Source organism: Lichenostomus cassidix, unplaced genomic scaffold, assembly GCF_008360975.1.
Source record: "Lichenostomus cassidix isolate B80296 unplaced genomic scaffold, HeHo_3.0 HiC_scaffold_797, whole genome shotgun sequence".
In the NCBI taxonomy this organism is placed as follows: Eukaryota; Metazoa; Chordata; class Aves; order Passeriformes; family Meliphagidae; genus Lichenostomus; species Lichenostomus cassidix.
Genome location: NW_028147784.1, coordinates 30,893 through 43,516, shown reverse-complemented (window position 1 = coordinate 43,516; position 12,624 = coordinate 30,893). Strand labels below are relative to the sequence as shown.

General features: G+C 40.6%; 2 long non-coding RNA genes across 3 annotated transcripts; both read right to left on the bottom strand.

The window, feature by feature from the left end:
* Positions 1-1,391: 1,391 nt before the first annotated feature.
* LOC146420874 (uncharacterized) lies at positions 1,392-3,470 on the bottom strand. Its single transcript, XR_014848906.1, has 3 exons — positions 3,010-3,470; positions 1,974-2,014; positions 1,392-1,561 (listed from the first exon to the last, which is right to left on the bottom strand). It is a non-coding gene; the product is annotated as an uncharacterized LOC146420874 (long non-coding RNA).
* Positions 3,471-7,107: 3,637 nt separating this feature from the next.
* On the bottom strand, positions 7,108-9,130 carry LOC146420873 (uncharacterized). 2 transcript variants are annotated; one of them, XR_014848904.1, is made up of 3 exons: positions 8,664-9,130; positions 8,360-8,591; positions 7,108-8,041 (listed from the first exon to the last, which is right to left on the bottom strand). It is a non-coding gene; the product is annotated as an uncharacterized LOC146420873 (long non-coding RNA). The 2 variants fall into 2 exon arrangements; XR_014848905.1 differs by having other exon boundaries at positions 8,430-8,591.
* Between the last annotated feature and the right edge of the window lie 3,494 nt (positions 9,131-12,624).

The following is a 12,624-nucleotide window of genomic DNA, read 5'->3' as shown; positions in this document are numbered from 1 at the left end:
AAATTATTTCCCATTATTTCCCATTTTCAACTTTCCCATTATGAATTATTTCCCATTATTAATTATTTCCCATTATTTATTTCCCATTATTTCCCATTTTCAACTTTCCCATTATAAATTATTTCCCATTATTTCCCATTATTTCCCATTATGAATTATTTCCCATTATTTCTCATTTTCAACTTTCCCACTATGAATTATTTCCCATTCTTTCCCATTTTCAACTCGCCCATTATAAACTATTTCCCATTATTTATTTCCCATTATTTCCCATTTTCAACTTTCCCATTATGAATTATTTCCCATTATTTCCCACTTCCAACTTTCTCATTATAAATTATTTCCCATTATAAATTATTTCCCATTATTTGTTTCCCATTCTTTCCCATTTTCAACTCTCCCATTATAAATTATTTCCCATTTTCAACTTTCCATTTCCTCTCATTTCCCATTCCCCATGGAAATTCCCATTTCCCATTATTCCCCAAATCCCATTATTTCCCATTTCCAATTCCCCATCTTCCATCCCCCATCTATTCCCATTTTCCATCTCCCATTACCATTTCCAATTCCCATTAATTCCCATTTTCCATATCCCATTATTTCCCATATTCCATATTCCATTATTTCCCATATTCCATATTCCATTTCCCATTATTTCCCATCATTATTTCCCATCATTATTTCCCATATTCCATTTCCAGTTATTTCCCATAATTTCCCATATTCCATTATTCCATTTCCAATTATTTCCCATAATTTCCCATTATTTCCCATATTCCATTTCCCATTATTTCCCATTATTTCCCATTATTTCCCATTATTTCCCATTATTTCCCATTATTTCCCATTATTTCCCATTATTTCCCATTATTTCCCATATTCCATTTCCCATTATTTCCCATTATTTCCCATTATTTCCCATTATTTATTTCCCATTATTTCCCATCATTATTTCCCATTATTTCCCATCATTATTTCCCATTATTTCCCATCATTATTTCCCATTATTTCCCATATTCCATTTCCAATTATTTCCCATTATTTCCCATTATTTATTTCCCATTATTTATTTCCCATTATTTCCCATTATTTATTTCCCATTATTTCCCCATTATTTCCCATTATTCCCCATTATTTCCCATTATTCCCCATTATTTCCCATTATTTCCCATTATTATTCCCCATTATTTCCCATTATTCCCCATTATTTCCCATCTCTGCCATCCAAGGACAACATTCCCAACTCTCAATCACACCTGATGATTTTCACCTTTTCTTCTTCTATTCTTTTATATATATATATTTTTATATATTTTATATATTTTCCATAACCTTCTATACATTTTCTATATCCTTTTTTATATTTTCTATACCCTTTACATATTTTCTATACCCTTTTTTATATTTTCTATACCCTTTTTTATATTTTCTCTAACCTTTTATATATTTTCTATACCTTTTAATATATTTTCCTTAACCTTCCACACATTTTCTACACCCTTTTACATATTTTATATATTTTCTACACCATTTTCTCTATTTTCTCTCTCAGGAAAACCTGGAAAAATCCCAGAAAAACCTGAAAAAATCCCAGAAAAACCTGGAAAAATCCCAGAAAAACCTGGAAAAATCCCAGAAAAACCTGGAAAAATCCCAGAAAAACCTGGAAAAATCCTAGAAAAAACTGGAAAATCTCAGGAAAACCTGGAAAATCTCAGAAAAACCTGAAAAAATCCCAGAAAAACCTGGAAAAATCCCAGAAAAACCTGGAAAAATCCCAGAAAAACCTGGAAAATCTCAGAAAAACCTGGAAAATCTCAGAAAAACTTGGGAAAATCCCAGAAAAACCTGGGAAAATCCCAGAAAAAACTGGAAAATCTCAGAAAAACCTGGAAAATCTCAGAAAAACCTGAAAAAATCTCAGGAAAACCTGGAAAATCCCAGAAAAAACTGGAAAATCTCAGGAAAACCTGAAAAATCTCAGGAAAACCTGGAAAAATCCCAGAAAAAACTGGAAAATCTCAGAAAAACCTGGGAAAATCCTAGAAAAAACTGGAAAAATCTCAGAAAAAACTGGAAAAATCTCAAAAAAACCTGGAAAATCTCAAAAAAACCTGGAAAAATCTCAGAAAAACCTGGGAAAATCCTAGAAAAACCTGGGGAAATCCCAGAAAAAACTGGAAAATCTCAAAAAAACCTGAAAAAATCCCAGAAAAAACTGGAAAATCTCAAAAAAACCTGAAAAAATCCCAGAAAAAACTGGAAAATCTCAAAAAAACCTGAAAAAATCCCAGAAAAAACTGGAAAATCTCAAAAAAACCTGAAAAAATCCCAGAAAAACCTGGAAAAATCTCAAAAAACCCTGGAAAAATCTCAGGAAAACCTGGAAAATCTCAAAAAAACCTGGAAAATCCCAGAAAAACCTGGAAAAATCCCAGAAAAACCTGGAAAATCTCAGAAAGACCTGGAGAAAATCCCAGAAAAACCTGAAAAAATCCCAGAAAAACCTGGAAAAATCCCAGAAAAACCTGGAAAAATCCCAGAAAAAACCTGGAAAATCTCAGAAAAACCTGGGAAAATCCCAGAAAAAAGTGGAAAAATCTCAGGAAAACCTGGGAAAATTCCCAGAAAAACCTGGAAAAATCCCAGAAAAACCTGGAAAAATCCCAGAAAAACCTGGGAAAATCTCAAAAAAACCTGGAAAATCTCAAAAAAACCTGGAAAATCTCAGAAAAACCTGAGAAAATCTCAAAAAAACCTGGGAAAATCCCAGAAAAAACTGGGAAAATCTCAGAAAAAACTGGACAAATCTCAGGAAAACCTGGAAAATCCCAGAAAAACCTGGAAAAATCCCAGAAAAAACTAAATCTCAAAAAAAAACCTGGGAAAATCCCAGAAGAACCTGAAAAAATCCCAGAGAAACCTGGAAAAATCCCAGAAAAACCTGGAAAATCTCAAAAAAACCTGAAAAAATCCCAGAAAAACCTGGAAAAACCCCAGAAAAACCTGAAAAAATCCCATTTTCCAGGGCAGCACCAACCCCAAGCCCACCAGCCGAACTCAGCTTTGCTCAGAGGTGATTTTGCTGACGAGCTGAGCTGAGCTCTGGCCCAGATAAATCTATTTATAGCTAATTCCCACATTTCTCCCACCCCAGCTGACTCCAATCCCTGCTACCTGCCCTTGGAGTTCTCCTGGAAATAAATAATTCCATCCCCAAATAATTCTGTTCTTCTCCTGCTTCCCTTCCTGGGAAAATCCATTTTTTTCTCCCTTTGGAAATCTCTACTTCACCCCAAAATTCACTCCCTGCTTAGGAATAAGTGAGGGAAAATCAGGTGGGAAAAATAATTGGAAAGTCACTCAAAAAAGAGAATGAAAATGGAATTGTTTTCCATGCTGCTCTCCCCTGGAAAAAGAATTTTTATCTGTGGATATTCCTGTTTTTTCAGTGAGAATTCTGGGAATATCCCAGTTTTCCAGGGAGAATTCTTGGAATATCCCTGTTTTCTGGTGGAAAATCTGGGAATATCCCCATTTTCCAGTGAGAATTCTGGGAATATCCCTGTTTTCTGGTGGAAAATCTGGGAATTTTAAGGATTTTCCAATTTCCCCCAGATTTTAACCCAATTTTTCCCATATTTTAACCCAATTTTTCCCATATTTTAGCCCAAATTTTCCCAGATTTTAACCCAATTTTTCCCATATTTTAACCAAATTTTCCCCAGATTTTTTTCTCAATTTTCCCCAGATTTTAACACAATTTTTCACAGATTTTAACCCAATATTTCTCCCATATTTTAACCCAATTTTCCCCAGGATTTTAACCCAATTTCCCCAGATTTTAACCCAAATTTTCCTGGATTTTAACCAAATTTTTCCCAGATTTTAACCCAATTTTCCCAGATTTTAACCCAATTTTTCACATATTTAAACCCAATTTCCCCGAGATTTTTACCCAATTTCCCCCAGATTTTAACCCAATTTCTCCCATATTTTAACCCAATTTTTCCCAGATTTTAACCCAATTTCCCCCAGATTTTAACCCAATTTTCCCCGGATTTTAACCCAATTTTCTCCAGATTTTAACCCAATTTCTCCCAGATTTTAACTCATTTTTTTGTGGATTTTAACCCAATTTCTCCCCGATTTAACCCAATTTTCTCCAGATTTTAGCCCAAATTTTCCCAGATTTTAACCCAATTTTCTCCAGATTTTAACCCAATATTTCTCCATATTTTAACCAAATTTTTCCCATATTTTAACCCAATTTCCCCCCATTTTAACCCAATTTTCCCCAGATTTTAACCCAATTTCCCCAGATTTTAACCCAATTTCCCCAGATTTTAACCCAATTTTTCCTGGATTTTAACCAAATTTTTCCCAGATTTTTTCCCAATTTTCCCCAGATTTTAACCCAATTTTTCACGGATTTTAACCCAATTTTTCACATATTTAAACCAAATTTCCCCGAGATTTTTACACAATTTCCCCCAGATTTTAACCCAATTTTCCCAGATTTAAACCCAATTTTCTCCAGCTTTTAACCCAATTTTCCCAGATTTTAACCCAATATTCCCCATATTTTAACCCAATTTTTCCCATATTTTAACCCAATTTCCCCCCGATTTTAACCCAATTTTTTGCTAGATTTTAACCCACTTTTCCCCTGGATTTTAACCCAATATTCCCCATGTTTTAACCCAATTTTTTCCCATATTTTAACCCAATTTTTCCCAGACTTTAATCCAATTTTCCCAGATTTTAACCCAATTTTCCCCGGATTTTAACCCAATTTTTCTCAGATCTTAACCCAATTTTTCCTGGATTTTAACCCAATTTCTCCCAGATTTTAACCCAATTTTCCCCAGATTTTAACCCAATATTTCTCCACCTTTTAACCCAATTTCCCCCAGATTTTAACCCAATTTTCCACCTCCAAAGCCCACTTTCCCCCAAGCTGAGCAGATTCTGTACCCAAACTCATCTCCCCACCTTCCTGCCCACCCCACACCTCCCAAACCCCTCTGATTTCACTCAATTTTAAAGCATTTGGTAACCTTTTCAATGTCATTTTGCAGCTCCCAGGCTGGAGGAGGATGTTTGGACAAAATGTCTCAGATTTGGGAGTTTTTTTTTGTGGGTTTTTTTTTCCAGTTTGGCTGCAAATCTGTGCATTGAAATTGAGCAAAATTAATCATCTCCTTTTTTCTCTCCTTTTTCCTCCTTTTTTCCCCTTTTTTTTTTTTCTCCTTTTTTCTCCTTTTTTTCCCCTTTTTTTTTCTCCTTTTTTTCTCCTTTTTTCTCCTTTTTTTTCTCCTTTTTTTTCTCCTTTTTTCCCCCTTTTTTTTCTCCTTTTTCTCCTTTTATTCCTCCTTTTTTTCCTCCTTTTTCTCCTTTTTTTCTCCTTTTTTCTCCTTTTTTTCCTTCTTTTTTCTCCTTTTTTCTCCTTTTTTCTCCTTTTTCCTCCTTTTTTTTCCCCTTTTTTTCTCCTTTTTCTCCTTTTTTTCCTCCTTTTTCCTCCTTTTTTCTCCTTTTTTTTCTCCTTTTTTCTCCTTTTTTTTCTCCTTTTTTCTCCTTTTTCCTCCTTTTTTCCTCCTTTTTTTTCTCCTTTTTCCTCCTTTTTTCTCCTTTTTTTTTCTCCTTTCTTCTCCTTTTTTTCTCCTTTCTTCTCCTTTTTTTTCTCCCTTTTTCTCCTTTTTTCTCCTTTTTTTTCTCCTTTTTTTTCTCCCTTTTTCTCCTTTTTCTCCTTTTTTTCCTCCTTTTTCCTCCTTTTTTCTCCTTTTTTTCTCCTTTTTTTCCTCCTTTTTTTTTCTCTTTTTTCTCCTTTTTTTTCTCCTTTTTTCTCCTTTTCCTCCTTTTTTTTTCTCCTTTTCTTTTCTCATTTTTTCTTCTCCTTTTTCCTCCTTTTTTCTCCTTTTTTCTCCTTTTCCCCTCCTTCCCCAGGCCTTGGCCGGAGCTCTGAGTTCCTTTTGTTCCTCCCTGAAAAGCTTTTTTTTCCTGTTCTGTTCTCGTCCTGCCAGCCCTGCAGAGCTCTGGAGGGACACAGAGGGGACACTCCGGGTCCCTTTGTCCCCTGCCAGGGCTGCCTGGCACCTGCCAGCCTCCCCCAGGTGGCACAGGGGGACTTGTGTCCCCACGACACCAAAAACTGGGACTTTTTCTTCCAGTGCCACGAAAAAAATGGGATTTTTTTCCTTCCAGTGCCACGAAAAAAAATGGGATTTTTTTTTTCAAGTGTCACGAAAAAATTGGGATTTTTTTTTCCAGTGCCACAGAAAAACTGAGATTTTTTTCTTCCAGTGCCACGAAAAAATTGGGATTTTTTTTTTTCCAGTGCCACAGAAAAACTGAGATTTTTTTCTTCCAGTGCCATGAGAAAACTGGGATTTTTTTTTTCAAGTGTCATGAAAAAAACTGGGATTTTCTTTTCCACTTCCAGGGGATAATTGGGATTTTTTTCTTCCAGTGCCATGAAAAAACTGGGATTTTTTTTCTTCCAGTCCCATGAAAAAAAATGGGATTTTTTTTTTGAAGTGTCATGAAAAAAATGGGATTTTTTTTCAAGTGTCATGAAAAAACTGGGATTTTTTTTTTTTAAGTGTCATGAAAAAAACTGGGAGTTTCTTTTCCACTTCCAGGGGATAACTGGGATTTTTTTCTTCCAGTGTCATGAAAAAAATGGGATTTTCTTTTTCAAGTGTCATGAAAAAACTGGGACTTTTTTTTTCCAATGCCAGCAGGAAATTGGGGAATGGGGGAAAGGGGGGGAAAGGTGGAGAAGGGAAGGGAGAAAGAAAATTCACCCCAAATTCACCTCCAATTCACCTCAAATTCACTTCCAATTCACCCCAATTCAATTCACCTCCAATTTACTCCAATTCACCCCAGAATTCACTCCCAATTCACCCCAAATTTAACCCAAATTCATCTCAAATTCAATTCACCTCCAATTCATTCCAAATTCACCCCAGAATTCACCTTCAGTTCCAATTCACCCTCAATTCACCCCAAATTCACCCCAGAATTCACCCCAACTTCACCCCCAAATTCACCCTAAATTCACCCTAAATTCACCCCCAAATTCACCTCAATAATCAGCCCAGATTTACAGATTTTCCAGCCCCAATTTACAGATTTTCCAGCCCAAATTTGCAGATTTTCCAGCCCAGATTTACAGATTTTCCAGCTCAGATTTACAGATTTTCCAACCCAAATTTACAGATTTTCCAGCCCAGATTTACAGATCTTCCAGCCCAAATTTGCAGATTTTCCAGCCCAGATTTGCAGATTTTCCAGCCCAGATTTACAGATTTTCCAGCCCAGATTTGCAGATTTTCCAGCCCAGATTTGCAGATTTTCCAGCCCAGATTTGCAGATTTTCCAGCCCAGATTTGCAGATTTTCCAGCCCAGATTTGCAGATTTTCCATCCCAGATTTGCAGATTTTCCAGCCCAGATTTACAGATTTTCCAGCCCAAATTTGCAGATTTTCCAGCCCAGATTTGCAGTTTCAGGCTGTTCTCAGCGCAGGAATTCAAACTGATTTCGGAATGACAGGAAACCGAGGGTGGGGATGCTGGGTGTGAGCTGGGGCCGGGCTGGGACAAACTGGGACAAACTGGGACAAACTGGGACAAACTGGGACAAACTGGGGACAGTTTTGGGACAGCTGGGACAGCCCTGCAGCCACCCCAAAATCCCTGCTGCAGCTCTGCTCACAGCCCCAGCCTTCCTGGGGATCATATCCTAAATATTCCATGGCGTAGAATATCCTAAATATTCCATGGTGTAGAATATCCTAAATATTCCATGGTGTAGAATATCCCAAATATTCCATGGTGTAGAATATCCCAAATATTCCATGGTGTAGAATATCCCATATATTCCATAGTGTAGAATATCCCAAATATTCCATAGTGTAGAATATCCTAAATATTCCATGGTATAGAATATCCTAAATATTCCATGGTGTAGAATATCCTAAATATTCCATGGTAGAGATATTTTCCATCCCAGTTCAGCTGTTCCCAGAGTTCCTGGTGACAATATCCTAAATATTCTGGGGCACAGAATCTTCCCATCCCAGTCCAGCTGTTCCCATAGTTCCTAGGGATAGTATATATATAATATATAATATATTATTATCCTGGTGGTAATAATATATATAAATATTCCATGGCACAGACACTTCCATCCCGGTCCAGCTGTTCCCAAACTTCCTGCTGATAATATCCCAAATATTCCTGATAATATCCTAAATATTCTGGGGCACAGAGACTTCCCATCCCAATCCTGCTGATCCTAAATATTCCAGGATGCAGACATTTCCCATCCTGGTTCAGCTGTTCCCAAACTTCTTGCTGATAATATCCTAAATATTCTGGGACACAGAGAATTCCCATCCCAGTCCAGCTGTTCCCAAACTTCCTGCTGATAATATCCTAAATATTCTGGGACACAGAGAATTCCCATCCCAATCCTGCTGATCCTACCCTAAATATTCTAGGGCACAGACATTTCCCATCCCAGTTCAGCTGTTCCCAGAGTTCCTGCTGACAATATCCTAAATATTCTGGGGCACAGAGACTTCCCATCCTGGTTCAGCTGTTCCCAGAGTTCCTATAGGTCATAATATCCTAAATATTCTGGGACACAGACATTTCCATCTCGGTTCAGCTGTTCCCTGCTAAGCCCTGACCCCAAACTGGGAGCCCCAAACCTCATTCCCTCTGCTCCAGTGGGGTGGCTGAGCTGTGGGATAATGCCTGGATGTGTCCTACAAACCAGGAAATCCAAATGGGAACCCCAAACCTCATTCCCTGGGGTCTGTGAGCTGTGTGGGAACCCCAGGAGGTGTCCTACAGACCAGGAAACCGAACTGGGAGCCCCAAACCTCATTCCCTGGGGTGTCTGAGCTGTGGGACAACCCCAGAATACATCCTACAAACCAGGAAACTGATCTGGGAACCTCCAGCCTCAATCCCTGGGGTCTATGAGTGGTGTGGGAACCCCAGGATGCATCCCATAAACCAGGAAATCAAACTGGGAACCCTAAACCTCATTCCCTGGGGTGTCTGAGCTGTATGGCAACCCCAGAATACATCCTAAAAACTGGGAAACCTAAATGGGAGCCTCCAGCCTCATTCCAACTGCTCCACTGGGGTCCCTGAGCTGTATGGCAACCCCAGGATGCATCCTACAAACCAGGAAATCAAACTGGGAGCCCCAAACCTCATTCCCTAGGGTCCCTGAGCTGTGGGACAACTTCAGAGTACATCCTAAAAACTAGGAAACCCAAATGGGAACCTCCAGCTTCATTCCTTCTGCTCCAGTGGGGTCCCTGAGCTGTGTGGCAACCCCAGAATACATCCTACAGACCAGAAAACCTAAATGGGAGCTCCAAACCTCATTCCCTCAGCTCCAGCGGGGTCTCTGGAACCCCAGAATTTACCCTACAAACAGGAAACTCTGGGGAAAAGCACTGCCCAAGTGTTCAAGGAGCTCTGGGATGCGATGGGATTTGCCAGCGCTGATCCTACAGAGCACAGCTTCATCCCTGACTCAGCGATCAGTGACCCTCTGCGGGGCCAGCAGAGCTCACTGAGCACAAACCCCACAGATCAGCGGGGTGGGGCACGGCGGGGGACAGCGGGGACATCGATCAACCCTGCAGGGGAATAAATAAACCCTGCAGGGAGATAAATCCTGCAGGGAGATAAATCCAGCAGGGAAATCCAGCAGGGAAGGGTTCGGGGCTGGGAATCTCCTGAGGATCCTGAGCAGCACCCAGGGGAGCTTCAAACACGGGCAGAGCAGGGAGATCTGTGCCCAGAGGGAATGGGAGATCAATAACCGATAGCTGATATCCAATATCCAGTATATGATATCCAATATACGATATTCAATATTCAATATCCTATAGCCAACATCTGATTTCTGATATCCAATATCCAATATCTGATATCTGATTTCCAATATCTGATACTCAATATCCAATATCCAATATCCAATATCCACTATCCAATATCCAATACATATCCAATATCTGATATCTGATATGCCACATCCGATATCCAATATCCAATATCCAATATCCAATATCCAATATCTGATTTCCAATATCCAATATCCAATATCCAATACCCAATATCCAATATCCAATATCCAATATCCAATATCCAATATCTGATTTCCAATATCCAATATCCAATATCCAATGTCCAATATCCAATATCCAATATCCAATACCCAATATCCAATATCCAATACCCAATATCCAATATCCAATATCCAATATCCAATATCTGATTTCCAATATCTGATTTCCAATATCCAATATCCAATACTCAATATCCAATACCCAGTATCCAATATCCAATATCCAATATCCAATATCCAATATCCAATATCCAATATCCGATTTCTGATATCCCATATCCCATATCCCATATCCAGTATCCCATATCCCATATCCCATATCTAATATCCAATTATCTGATTTCCAGTATCCAATATCCAATATCCAATATCCAGTCCAGATGGGGTTGAGGTCCCAGGAAGGAATGGGATCTGTGGGATTGGGGTCCCAGCAATGGGATATCTAATATCCAATATCCAATCCAGATGGGATTGAGGTCCCAGCAATGGGATTCAGGTCCCAGGAAGGAATGGGATCTGTGGGACTGAGGTCCCAGCAATGGGATCTATGGGATTGGGGTCCCAGCAATGGGATATCCAATAGCCAATATCCAATCCAGATGGGACTGAGGTCCCAGCAATGGGGTTGAGGTCCCAGCAATGGGATCTGTGGGATTGAGGTCCCAGCAATGGGATTTGTGGGACTGCACTCCCATGGGGATCCCAGTGTTCCCAGCCCTGCCTCCCCCACCCCTCAGGCTCCAGGCTGTGGTCAGACATCCCCAGGGTTTCCTGGGGCAGAGCTGTCCCCAGCCAGTGACCCAGGGACATCGGGGTGGCACTGAGTGATCCTTGCTGGACTCTCCTCGGGCAGGGGAGGGACAGGGAAGGGACAGGGAAGGGACAGGGATGTCATTGCAGCTCCAGGATAGGGACAGGGATGTCATTGCAGCTCTAGGGAAAAGGACAGGGAAGGGACAGGAGTGTCGTGTCATTGCAGCTCCAGGGAAAGGGACAGAGATACAATTCCAGGGAAGGGACAGGAATGTCATTGCAGCTCCAGGGAAAAGGACAGGGATGTCATTCTAGCTCCAGGACAGGGACAGGGATGTCATTCCAGCTCCAGGGAAGGGACAGAGATACAATTCCAGCTCCAGGAAATGGACAGGAAAGGGACAGGGATGTCATTGCAGCTCCAGGGAAGGGACAGGGATGAGACAGGGATGTCATTGCAGCTCCAGGACAGGGACAGGGATGTCATTCCAGCTCCAGGGAAAGGGACAGGGACGCAATTCCAATTCCAGCTCTAGGGACAGGGAGGTCATTGCAGCTCCAGGAAAGGGACAGGAATGTCATTCCAACTCCAGGATAGGGATAGGGATAGGGATACAATTCCAACTCCAGCTCTAGGTTCAGGGATACAATTCCAGCTCTAGGGACAGGGAGGTCATTGCAGCTCCAGGAAAGGGACAGGAATGCAATTCCAGTTCCAGCTCTAGGGACAGGGACGTCATTCCATCTCTAGGGACAGGGATACAATTCCAAATCCCCCAGTCACTAGCCGGAGGCAAGGGAAGTGGCCCAACGAGTACATTCAGGAGCCATTCCCCAGCCCTGCCTGGGCTGTTCCCCGCAGAGCGAGGAGAATCAAAGCCCTGAGTCAGCCTGGCGCGGCTGAGGCTGATAAGAGGTGGAATTAGAGCAGTTGAGAGGAGGAATTAGAGGATTGAGAGGCAGCAGAACCAGTCTGAGCGCTGGGTGGATGTGTCAGCAAAGGCAGAAACTCCAGCTCTGAGCGGTGGGAAACCCGGGGAGGGGAAAAAAATCCTCATTCCATGGGGAAACCTGAATCTGGAGAAATTCAGGGGCTTCGTCTGGAGAAATTTGGGGTCTGGAGGGACAGGATGGTGACTGGAAACCAGGAGAGGGGAAAAGTCCTCATTCCATGGGTAAACCTTCATCTGGAGAAATTTAGGGGCTTCATCTGGAGAAATTTGGGGTCTGGAAGGACAGGATAAGAACCCAGGAGAGGTTTGAGACGCAGTGGTGACCCTGAGCACCACGGCCAGGAGGTCTGGGAGAAATAAACTCATTTATTTTCCACTTAAAAGCGAATTTAAATTCCACAGGGAACGGCCAGAGGAAGGACTTTCATCTGCTGGGCTAAATCGATGTGACAGATTGATTCTGGCATCGATCTGGGGCTGGCTTGTGTCACACAAAAAGGCTTCTTACGCAAGCAGGGTCCCCAAATTTGGCAGCAGGACACCCACATGGACCCAGCCCTGATGGGCACAGGAGATATCCCACCAGATGTTCACTAGCAGAAATATTTCTAATTATTATTTCTAATTATTTCTGAGATCTGCTCGTAAAAGCAGCTTGATATCACCTGTACCCATCACAATACCTATTTCTTATCTTTTTATTTCTCATCTCTCCATTTATCTCTTTAGTTCTCATCTCTTCGTTTATCTCTTTA